Genomic DNA, 12,774 nt, shown 5'->3' on the forward strand with positions numbered 1-12,774 from the left:
TTCCTCTAAAGGCTATTAAGTAGAATAATAAACAACTCTAGTTAGTATTTTCTTAGCAAACATTTCGTATAAAATTTTATTTACGCCTAATTTTTATTAAAAGATATCATGGGATGCCTTCTTTGATCTGTTTCTTAAACTGGAATCATAAGCCTGCGATCAAACCTTGAAGAAATATTTAGTTATGTAACTCTGTTTTGAATGACATTCTTTTTATGGAATTTACGACATCCTGTGTAAGATAAAATTAGTCATCCGTTAATATATCGTAAGGGATTCAATTATTTTTGCATATTATAGCATTATTTTCCAGTCGTTGAAAAGCTGCAAATTTCTCTGTTTTTGTTCAACAAATATATTTTTTTCTGTGTTTAAAACAAAATAATGAGCATTTTCCATTAAAATTCAATTACAGGATCTAATGTGTAATGTTATGTAATGAGGACTATTTTAAATCCAACAAATATCTTTGGAAAGGTCTCAGTTTGAAAATGCCAGCAAACAATGAAGTCCCTATACAACTACAGCTACAATGAAGGACCAAAGTTCAAACTCCGAATGTTTCTAATTCTTCTGTTTGAATATATTTTCATCTATTTGCTATGAAATGTTTCCATTTTCCTTTAACAGATATAAGGATATCTTTAATGATATTCTCTATGATAAACTACACGTTTCCCAAAGGTTTCGTCACATACATGAATATTAAGATCTTTCATTAAATAACTAACACTCTGATTTGCGTTCTCACTAATGAAAAATTTACTCATCATTGTCTAGTCTCTGAAAATCTGTTTCTAAAATGCTAACACAATGGTATGACAAAAGAATTTTACGATTACTCTCTGTGAACTTTTATCTTTTTCCGGCAAGGTGCCAAAACTTACCTCTGTACACACAGAAAATTTAATGAAAAAGGCTTTACAAGTTACTTTTAACATTCTTAATTTATACTACATGGCAGCATAGCAAAAAAGAAATCATATATTTTAGCCATGTTTCGTTTTTAAAGACCCCCATTTTTCAAAGAAATCTTCCAGATTTGTTTTAGGATATAACAGCAATTATTTGAAAAGAAATTGCTTTGTTATTTTCTTGGCTGCATGCTGACTTCTTTATTCGATATTAGTTTTAAAATTTTACCCTGAAATCTTGCCTAAAATCGAACGACGAACATCTGGTGTGCCCAGAGTGGGATCACTGAAACACCAGGACCAGACCAACAACTGTAGCTTTGTTTCACTGTAGTAGTTTCGTCGGTGAGTTCATTCACAATAAAAAGGTGGGTGCACATCCGTGTTTCATTTTCTGTTTTGCTTTTGATGATTTTTTTTTTTTTTTTTTTTTTTGGGGTGGAGAGGGAAGGTTTGGTTATCAACTAAGAAATTGTTGAGTGTTTATCTGAAGATTTAGGGTAATTTTATCAGTTACTTCTTTGATTTTTCACTAGAGTAGTTCTCGTTTTTCGCTTTCGTTGAAAGAAGTTTTGCTAGCTCTACGTTTTGACAGTTTTGAGTTGTAGATGTATATTTAATTTTATATTATATTTTATATTTCCTTAATTGTAGATATAATATTAGCTTATTTTTTTCTGATTTTTAATTATTTTGTAAATAAATCGGAGACAGCTGACCATTTCTGAAACCCTGAAAGTGCTAAACGAATTGCCTTCAGAAGGTGAATTCGATACGGATCACTGTACATGTGTCCCTGTGTTGGATTGTGCTTTTTCAAAGGTGGTGTCACTTGCTTCGAAAAATACCACCATGAAAAAAATAGACAAAATTGTAAATATGAAATGTAAATAGCGTAAATGTCATAGAGCCAAGTTCCCTTTTTTTTCATTTATAAGCATGCAATCGTCATATTGCCAAGAAGAGCTTTTTTTTTTTTTGTTGTTTTGTTTTTCTGTAGAGTAGCAAGCCTCCCTGTGGTGCACCCTAGTTAATGTTCAATCTGGTACGGTAATCAGAAGCTAGTCTTTTTTAATCGTAGGCAAAATCTTATACTCTATTGCGCACTTCCGAACAATGCTCGCTTGAGCCCTCTTTCCGAAGCTCTGTTCATTCAGTGAGCAAGCATTGGGCTCACTTTAAAAGGTAACGTGCCTGAAAGGGTTATACATGAAGTTTTGATTTCAATATTATTAAGAATTTTCTATATATATGTAAATCATTTTAATGAAGTTGTAGTATCTTTTGTATGATGTAGCATGAAAAATTTGAAGAGAAATTCTTCTGGAAATTAAGATTACAGGAAAGTCTTCTGGAAAATAAGATTACAGGGGCAAGTCTATTCAACATTGAGGAAAATGGCTATCATGCTAAACTGGCCATTTTCCTCAATGTTGTTTGTTAGTGATGGTTTTGGCAACTAAGTTCTGTCGCGAAATTTGGCGAGAATTTCCCAAAAGTCGCAAAACTTGGTGACCATTTGGTAATTGTTGGGTCTGCTCCCTGTATAACTAACTGTAATTGATCCCTCTATGTAACTGTAACCGTATCCATTACTGTAGGTTTTAGTGCAGAATTAGATCTCCGCACGAGCTTCACTCTTTACATGACCTTTGCATTGCGTTCTGTTCAATATTCTTAGTAGTTTAAAGTGGCAACAACTTGTAAGGATCTTAAGTTTTACTAACGTTTATTTTATTTTAAATCTTTACTATCACTTCTTATTTTCTACTTCCGGCCAGAATTATAAGCGTGAAGGTATTTATGCAAAGTTTGTCTGGCGAACGCCAAGTATTTAAGTTGTGGCTTTTTGCCAAGCGAGAGAGAGGAAGCAGTGAGTCGAAGCAGGCCGCTTACCTTAGAAGTTACGCAGTTGCTGTTTGCCTTCCAGGCCAGAGGTTTTAATCCTCTTGATAAATTTAAACGTATTGCAGTGTTCACAGTTCTCTGTACTACATACGCTTCCTGTTAATATAAGGCCAATCTTCCACGTTTATTATTAAGTTAAATTAGAGTTTAGTTTTATTTTTATACTTTTACGTTTTGACCCCAAGTAGCGGGTCGGTGTATTCCGAAGTACGGAAGTTTTTGTAAAATAGAGAAAAATAAAGGGTTTTGTATACCCTTCTTGTGTATCCTGTTTACTTCCCACAGTTTTGAACATAGCTTTAGTAAGCTCTCTGTTCCGAGTCAGGTCCTTGCATGTTCCCGAAGAAGGTTAGAAGGAACATTGACCCTGATAAACTGACCGTGCTGTGTTATACGGAAAAGAGCTGAACGAGTACTTTCTGAAAAGTTCTAGTACTATTAAGTGCTAGAAATAAAGTTTTGTAATAGTAAAGAAAGCTTTTGTGAAAAAAAAAATTATCGAGCGATCATCGATTCTGTGTGAATTTAATCCATTACGAACTCGTATTTACGCAACAATATTTATCGAACCAATACGGAAAATGAATGGCGCCGAAATATGAGTTTGGTGAATCGTTGAGTTGGTATCCTTCACTCTTTAGAATCAATGACGAATACTTTGATAGTGACAAGATAGTTGAATGTTTCGAGAGAGGTAGTGTTCTACCTCCGCAAATAACTTGAAGACTGATAAACAGCTGCTAGAAAGATGATAAAAATGTTAGAGAAGAAGCAATGCATCTTTAAATAAGCTTAAATCTTAATTGCTATTCACGAACTCAGATGCCTGGAGTTTGACGTGTAAGCGTCTGAATTTACAGAGCAACTGTCTATTGAAAATATAATAAATAAGGTTTTTATACCAGAAGAGTAATAATTTGTGTTTCACTAACCTCAACCACCAATGAAACATTTCACATTTTTGCAAATTACATACCGGAGACTTAAAGAAAAAACACCTCACGCTAGAAAATCAGTAATTTGCTCACATAAAAAAGTGTCGGCTTGAATTGGTAAAATTAACATTAGGCCCAATGGAGTCCGGGAACATGAGGGTTATTAAAGAACATTTGGGTACAATGAACAGCAGGTAAAATTGGAGTCTACAAGGATTAGAGCTTATCCTATTATAGCCGAGCTGCAATCTACAGCATTCTTCAACGAAGAGTCAATGGTCAGTTTAACTTCCGATTCTAAATCTGTTTTCATCTGAAGCAGTTTTAGTTTTGAACATGAAATTTTGAGTAAGAAAAAAATTAAAATTTTGAGTATAAAATTCAAAATTAAGAATAGGCTAAGAAAATGTAAAGCAGATACTGAAGTTAAAGTAATTCAAAATGCACCTGTAACTCCTGTAATGGAAAATAAATTTGTTACGGCAGTTAAGTTGCTGAAATTAAATATTGAAAAGTTCTCTGGTGATCCCAGCAATTATTTAGAATTTATTAACTGCTTCAATAATGCTGTGGACAACTATGATTCTTTGTCAAAAATAAGTAAATTTCAATACCTGAAATCTCTTTTGACAGGTACTGCATATAGTGTCGTATCAGGGTTGAATCTCACTGATGAAAATTATGACGAATGCCTAAAATTGTTAAACGAAAGATATGGTGGGAGGGATACAATCATAAATTGTCATATAAATACAATTTTGAACTTAGAGCTAATAAAATCATCAAATAGTATAAGGGGGCTTAGAAATCAGTATCATATATGTGAAATACATATCAGAAATCTTAAGTCAATGGGTGAAACATCAGGTTCATACGGGCATCTACTTTTGCCCATACTGTTAAAACTGTTACAGAAAGCATGGATTTAGAATTTCATAAGAAGAAAGAATACAGAAAATGAGTATAAGGTCAGTGACCTATTGGAATTTATAAATGAAGATTTACGTGCCCGTGAGACCACATTATTAATAAATAATTCTTCTAGTAATAAAGTACTTGACACTTGCACTAATTTTAATTCCAAACAAAAATATAATCAGAACTTTTCTTCTAAGAAAAGTGTTTCTTCGGCTGCTGCCTTCAACACTTCTATAAAAATATTTTGTGACTCAGATCAAATCATACAAGCTTGAGTTGTAAAAGGTATACAGACCAAGAGAAACGTTTTAAATTAAAGAAGGGAGGACGCTGTTACAAGTGCTTCTTAAAATCACACCTGTCTTCTAACTTTAAAAGTAAATTAACCCCATGTTCGAAATGTAGTAATAAATTTCACAATGAGCTAAATATCGTGCGTTTCTGAACAGAAAAATAAAATTATTTCTACATTTCTCCAAACTTGTATTGTATTTGTCTCTGGTGGTGAAAACAGAATCCATGCAAGGGTCTTATATGATAAAGCTTTGATCTTTTGGTTGCATATTTTGATTTACAGCGGGAATTAATTCCGCTCTTAACACATCTTATCAGAGAATCTCACAAGGGGCCTGACGCATAAGGACTCATCAAATTGGTCCACCATAAAGGTGTGTACCTTAAGATAAAATATAGTAAAAATAAGAAAACAATGAGACGCATTGTCTCTGAAATGTGTCTGGATGCGATGACAGAATTTTGTATGATAGTGGTTCAGAAAAATGTTTTATAAAAGAAAAGTTAATAAGAAAATTGTATTTAAAGCCCATTACAAAAGAAAATTTATTAGTATATTCGTTTAGCGGAAGAAAACTGCAAGAATCATCATTTGACGTAGTTTCTCTTGAATTACAAAATGTTTCGCAACTTAGCAATTCCATAAATATTGAAGCCTTGGTGGTTGAAAAAATAACTGGGGCTTCAGTCAAAATTCCAGACAAAGGTTTGATTCAATGCTTGAAAATGAGAGGATTTAATCCTGCTGATACAGGGCATGAATGGGAAATAACTATTATAGGATCAGACTTTTTATGTCAAATTCAATTAGGTATTGTAGGAAATATTGGAAAAGATTTATACATTGCAGAAACTATTTTCGGACATACTATTCAGGGGCAGGTAGAATCAAAAAATAGAAAAATAAATTGTTACACTGAATCAGTTGAGAGTTGAAAATAATGAATTGAAGAAATTTTGGGATTTGGAACTTATAAGTATTGTAAAGAATAACGAAAATAGTTTTATTGATTTAGAAATTATAAATGACTTTCAAAATAATTTGAAATTCAAAAATGGTCGTTATGAGGCAAAATTACTATGGAATAAATCTCGCGATTTATTAAGAAACGACCATGAAGTGGCAAAAAGAAGATTCTCTGGTCTAGAAAAGAAAATTAAGTGTAATGAACTGTTATTTGAGGAATACAGTAATATTCTCAAGGAACAAGCACATTTAGCGATAGTAGAGGTATGTCCTGAAAACAGCTCGACACTTAATTCTTAATATATGCCTCATCATTCTGTAATTAGAGACGACAAAACGACAAAACGACAACAAAGGTTCTCATCGTTTACGATGCTTCTTCAAAATCAAATGATGCTTTTTCTCTTAATGATTGTCTTCACCCAGGGTCAAATCTAAATTCAAATGTTTTGGATGTTATTTTGAAATTCTGCGAAAATAGGATCGCCTTTTCGGCAGATATCGAAAAGGCATTCCTTCAAATTTCAATCGCAGAAGAAGACAGAGATTATCTCAGATTTCTTTCATCTCAGATTTGCATTTCATGCAAAATGATAAGAATAATCTTTGGTGTAACTTGTAGTCCTTTCACCCTTGCCTGTACAAGAAAACATCACATTGATGAATACAAAAATTCTAACTTTAAGACTTTTGAAATGCTTAACTCAAATCTTTATGTGGATGACCTATTTTCCGGAGCGACAACTGTTGAAAAAGCTCTTAATCTATCAAATGAATCTGTTAAAAATTTTGCTGAAGGAAGTCTAAATCAAAGAAAATTCGAAATCGATTAGCTAGAACTTAAGCATATGTGGTTTGAGGAAAAATTAATCTTTCTCAATAGTCACACTCCATGTACATCCTTAAAAGTACTAGGTTTAATACGGAACAATGATGAAGATGTCTTAGGACTAGAATTAATACCCTTACTGTCCTCTATAAATGCACACTGTACCAAACCTAATGTATTAGCAGAGAAATATTTTACCCATCTGGATTTATCGCACACTTTGTAATTCGAATTAAATGTTTATTACAACAGCTATTACTTCAAGGGGTAGCTTGGGATGAAGTCTTTTCTAGAGAACTCGAAAATGTAGCTCTCCGAAATAAAAGAACTTACGATGTTGAAACTCCCCAGATATTATTTTCATGTACCAAATTTGGATAGGGACACTGTTCAGTTACACATTTTTAGTGGTGTTAGTCCGAATGCATATGACTCAGTCGCATGCTTGAGACATAGAACTGATGAAGATAAATTTGAAACTATTTATTTTGGCAAAACCACGTGTTGCACCATTAAAGAAGGATGGCTTTCCCGCCTATTGATGGGAGCATTGGTGGGTGCTAGGGTTGCAAACTACCTGAAAAATATTCTACATATTTCAAACGTCATTTTATGGTCAGATTCGGAAATAGTTCTACATTGGATTAAAAGTTTAATTTTACAGTATTAGCTATTTGGCTGAGGAATTTTCTTTTTTGAAAGAACTTGGATTTTGTGAGTTAAACCAAGTTTCAGAGGTATACGAATAATGCTCATCTAAGTAGCGACTTGTAGAAAAAGAGTTTTCTTGATGGAGAGTTCTCTGTCTCGTCTTATTAGAAGTCTCATATTGTATAAGAGTAATTAATTTGTCCCCTACTTTTTTGAAGTCATTATGGAATGCCAGCTTGCAATTAAGCTTGCTCCAGAATTGTTATTTTATAAGAAGAATTCGCGTAGAATTTGTTATTATATAGGAAAGGCACAGTTAGGCATATGATGCCATCTAGGATCTTCATGCGTCCTGTGTCTTGTAGATGGAGCCATTATACCATGACCTGTCAAACGTCTTTGGTCTGGCGGAATATGAATTATTTCGCAGTATATTATAGATAATTCCTATCTGTGAAGCAGGTTGACAGATCTGCAGTTTTGTGCGAACTGGCTAATTTCCCTTGGCTTTGGAATAATAATTATTATGGCTGTCTTCCATATTTAACAGAATAAGCTGTAAATATGAATATGAATTAATAATTTTATTAAGTTTGCTATGATATTAGGTGGCATATTCGCTTTCTCGCGTTTTCCGTCTGCTCATATTGCTTTCCTGTTATTTATTGTTTTGATGGTACTGTAGATTTGAACCAGACCTGCAATAGTTGGAGATCTTCATGGTCCAATATTTTTCTGGGTAGTTATTGACGCTTCTATTGACTTTATGCTGATATTATAGTCATAGGGCATAGAGGTTGATTAAAAAGTAATTTTCCAATGCGTCTGCCAGAAAATTTATTTTATCAAGGTTTCAGTAGATTATTCGAATGAAACATGGAACGTAGGTATGGGAGAATACGTTATGGGGACCTTCTTATTTAGGTAATACAGAGACTGTCTTCACTTGTTAATGGACGTAGAAAATGTTTCTGCATTTCCTACTTCTATATTCTAAGTTGGGTTTGATGATTTTTGAGATGATTATAAATAATTTTACAGGCAGGATCTGTCCTTGTCTGGTATCATTTTCTTAACATTTCTTTCTCTTTAATGAGCTGTTTGATATCTTAGAAATATCACTTTTGTGGTTTAGAGAGCTTGTGGTTTCTGCTTGCCATATTGATAGTCCTGTTGATCTGTTCAGCAAGCTTCGCAGCTTTCAGGTCCGAACGGCAAAACTTTGGTCAATATTTCAGTGTTGAATGGGTCAACAGAAAGCTGACAGGTTTGTGGTGCTAAAGAAAGTAAACTGAGTGGGATTCTGTATGTCATGAGGAAAGGATATTATTCTGCGTGAAGCAATAGTACTGTTGCTACTTACTGAGTATCTTATAGGATTATGAAAGTAAATCTGGAGTTTGGGCCAAGCTTGAGCATAAAATTTCCTCGGGGATTGCTAGTTGCATTATTTCAATACCATTTGCTTTAAGTTTGTCTGTCCATTCATTATAAAAAGGATTCAGCTGGAAGATGCTATTTAACTCTTTAGGATCAGCAGTGTGACTGGGTGGAATATAAAACTGGCTAAAGTGATGCGTTTAATACCATGAACGAGACAGTTTATTGTGCTTTCAAATGATAATGTAAGCGTATTATTCCCGTAACGATTAGAATGTTTTTCCGATGCGCGATATGCCGCCACTTCGTCCTATAAGCCTGTCAGTCCTACAATTAGAGAATTAAGGGTTTTTATATTTGATAGCAGAACTTTACAGAGATAGTCTCTTTGAATGGCTGTGATTTGATCTTGTCATAGACTAAGGGAATATAAAATTATTTAATATTGTTCAAACGAAATTCAAGATTGAAGTGAAGTGCAATTTACACAAGTTTGCTAATGAAATGGTAATTTCTAAAACTAAACTGAATTTTTTTCAGTGCTATATTTTTGTTGATATTCATGCTTTAAAATGTTAAGGAGTTTTTGTAATTATAACAGAGATTTCAATTTTTTTACACGGGCTTATTTTTGTGCTTTTAACAAAACCGTACATGCAGTTAGCATTAATATTTGTCGTTATTTTTTTAAATATTGAAACTAGGAAATATTTTTCATAGATATAGTAATAATAAGAGCATTATTACTATAGCTATGTCTCTTTGACTAGGCATGAAAGACAATAATTTTTATTAATTTTAATAACAAAAGCATCCAAACTTCCCTACAGAGTTTTGCGCAATACATTTCAAGGAATTCAGAAAACAATTTAGAGCAAATATACCGGTATTTAAAAAGCAGCAGCAAATTAAAAAAATGAGATATTTTACATAATTTAAAATTTTATTTAAATAATTCTGCTTTAAAGGATTATTTGGTTTACAGCAAAGAAAAAAGGGCCATTTTAAGAGGAAGTATGTCTTCGTGAAAGACTTTTCAAGGGAAATTCGCTTCTATTCATATTACATATTGGACAAAAGAAGAAAACTCCTGCCCCAGCAACTCGATTGACCGTTCTGCTCCTGACGTCAATCACGATTTTGCTACGCGCGATAACTGCATGTAATCAGCTCGTTCTCTGGAATTGAACACGGATCGAACTAAGTTCGGCGCGTATATAATCCTTAAGATATGAAAAGAAAACTTATAGTTCATAAGTTGTATTTTATAGAAATGAAAGTTGTAATCCACGTTTTATTTATTTTGAGATTTTCATAAGTCAATATTTGAAATTGTTAATAGGAATTTGAAATTTGAAGTTTTGTGCATAAGGATACTTTATATGTACTTTTATTAATCTGCTTGACGGAACTGTACGTAAAATTTAGACGGATTTTCTGCTAAACGGGTTAAATGTTTAGTCGTAAATTTTAAATTTGTGTTACCTTATGTTAATGTTTTAATGGCATTCAGATGCCAAAAAGGCTAAGGCCTTTTTTGTAATTAGAAATAGAGATTTCAAACAGTTTGCGCAGCTTTTTTATTATGTTGTCGATAAAACTGTGAATTGAATTAACGTTAAGAGTTGCACTTTTTAAAAAATATTTAAACAAAGAACCAGTTAAATTTCTTTTTGTATTTCAGTATGCATGGGAACAAAAAAATATTATTACGTCTACGAAAAGAATTAAAATTTCTGTTCAGTTTTGTATAGTACTCACTGAAAGCACAAAAATATTTACAGTAAAAATATCAGTATTTAAAAATGCAGTAGCAAATTTTAAAATGTTAAATATTTTTTAATAATTAAAATCTTTTCTTAAAAAGGCAATTTAATAGTTTTTTTATTTTTTCAAATTCTGTTTGTAACTCCTTCTTTATATATAATACGACCATAATTTTCACTGCAAATTTGAAAATGTAAAAAACAAAATTGAAAGGGTACTCCGTCCGCTCCTCATTTAAGGAAATTATTGTGCAAAATTCATAATAGATTTCCACACTTTAATTCTATATTCCGTCTTCTCTTGAATATGGTAAGTCATTCCCCTTAATTAGCTTGTTTCTTTCAAGGTCTATGGCTCTTCATTAGTGACGTTACGAATATCACAGTCCTTAAAAGTATATATTTAGCTTAATTTTTCAGTTCCTTCGAATTCTATTTCTCATTGTTCTTGACTGTCGATGAGCTGAAACATCCAGAAAATGCATACTTATAGAGTGTTGACGCTGGTTCCCATCTTGCTTGTTATACTACAATGTGGTAAGTCCAGTCTTTAAATTTTCTGCAGATTCTTCCTGACCTAGAATTTTTATTATGTTGTACCCTCACCTAGATTTTTTATTTATTCTTCTTACGCCTTTTCGTTCCCACTTTTTATAACATTCGTTTTAAGTTGCAAAACTGGTACCGAACTTCCAGATCAAGGTAAGTTTCTTAATGTGTTGATGACTGCTTGATACCTGAATGCTTGTTTCGACACTCAAGAATTTGAATTCCTGATTCATACCGTAAAACTTTACTCGAAATAAATGCACACTGAATACCATTTTGTGTTCTGAAGTAATTAAGAATGAACTTTTGAGTATTACTTTTCAGAAGTTTCAGAGTTATTTATTTTGACAGTAGAGTATCTAAACCCCATCATGCCAATTTATTGCTCACGTTACACATTCGAATCGCTATTAACATAGGGAAGGGGAAATTAACATTTGCGAAGGGAGGGAGGTTAATATTTTGGCTAGCTATTGTACTAATCAGGAAAAAGCAATTATTGATAATAATAATAATAATTTGAGCTTTTTTATGGTATCCAGAGTCTTGATGAATATTGAAATTGTTTCATACTTTTTTCTTTAATTGGAAGGAAAAAAGCTAGCTTAAAATTTAAAATTAGGCAGAAAAGCAAAGTTATATTGGATTCGAATTTTAATAAAACTTTATCATTTTGGAGACCATCAAACACAGGTCCGTCATTTTCTGAAGCAAATAATTTTTAGCTATGATGGGAGCACCAACTATCGTTTTACGTGGAAATCAATAGGCGGAGTGAAACGAAAACGAGCATAGCGTCATCTAAAGAGAAAACAATAATGGAACGGAAGAACCCTCTGATAATAGGATTTTGAACGTGTCCGCTGAAAATATCGCGGCAAAAAATCGCGGATGAAAACTTCGCGAAGAAAAGAACGCAAAGCGAAACCGTCGTGGTACAAAACATCGTGAGAGTAAAGAAAGCAAAGAGAAAACATCGCATCGTGGTACAAGATATCGTCATCGAAAATTAAGCGGTTAAAAAACTTCGCAGTTTAAAAACATCGTTGTCGAAAATATCACGGTGAAAAGTAAAACTTCTTGTACAAATCATCGCATACATGCGTTTTTCAGATTTTAAAACCTGTAAATGGATTTTCTCATGATAATTTGGGAGCGCAAGAAGAAGAGATGGATATTTTTACTTTCATATTTCATATTTTTGAATGAACTAAAATTTTCCTGAAAACGTGAGCATGAAAGCATTTAAGAATTTAAAAGTTGAAAATGAATGTTACTTATAGCATTTAATAGAACTTAATAGATCTTCATAGTTAATCAACAAACGTCACTAATAAGTTAATCTTTTTTATAAAGTTTTATTCATACTTAGTCATGAAAAACACAGTCCAAAAATATTTAGGAAAAGAAAAATAAATAACTGCATGAAGTTAACTCTATAAAAATTGCTTAGCTAATTATCAAATTACTTTCTTTCCCGTTTGTTATACTGATAATGTTTTAGTGAAAATTATACCTTATTTTGTTTCCGTTTATTTTTAAAATGTCATTAAAATGTTTTGCGCTTCCAAAACTTTATGCGAATATGCGTTTACAATTTTTTAAACCTGAAAAGCGCATGTGTACAATGTTATCACCATGCGATATTTGTAGGTGCTTACTT

The sequence above is a fragment of the Stegodyphus dumicola genome, chromosome 2, assembly GCF_044657685.1.
Source record: "Stegodyphus dumicola isolate Sdum_Otavi_A_Nest chromosome 2, ASM4465768v1".
Taxonomy (NCBI): Eukaryota; Metazoa; Arthropoda; class Arachnida; order Araneae; family Eresidae; genus Stegodyphus; species Stegodyphus dumicola.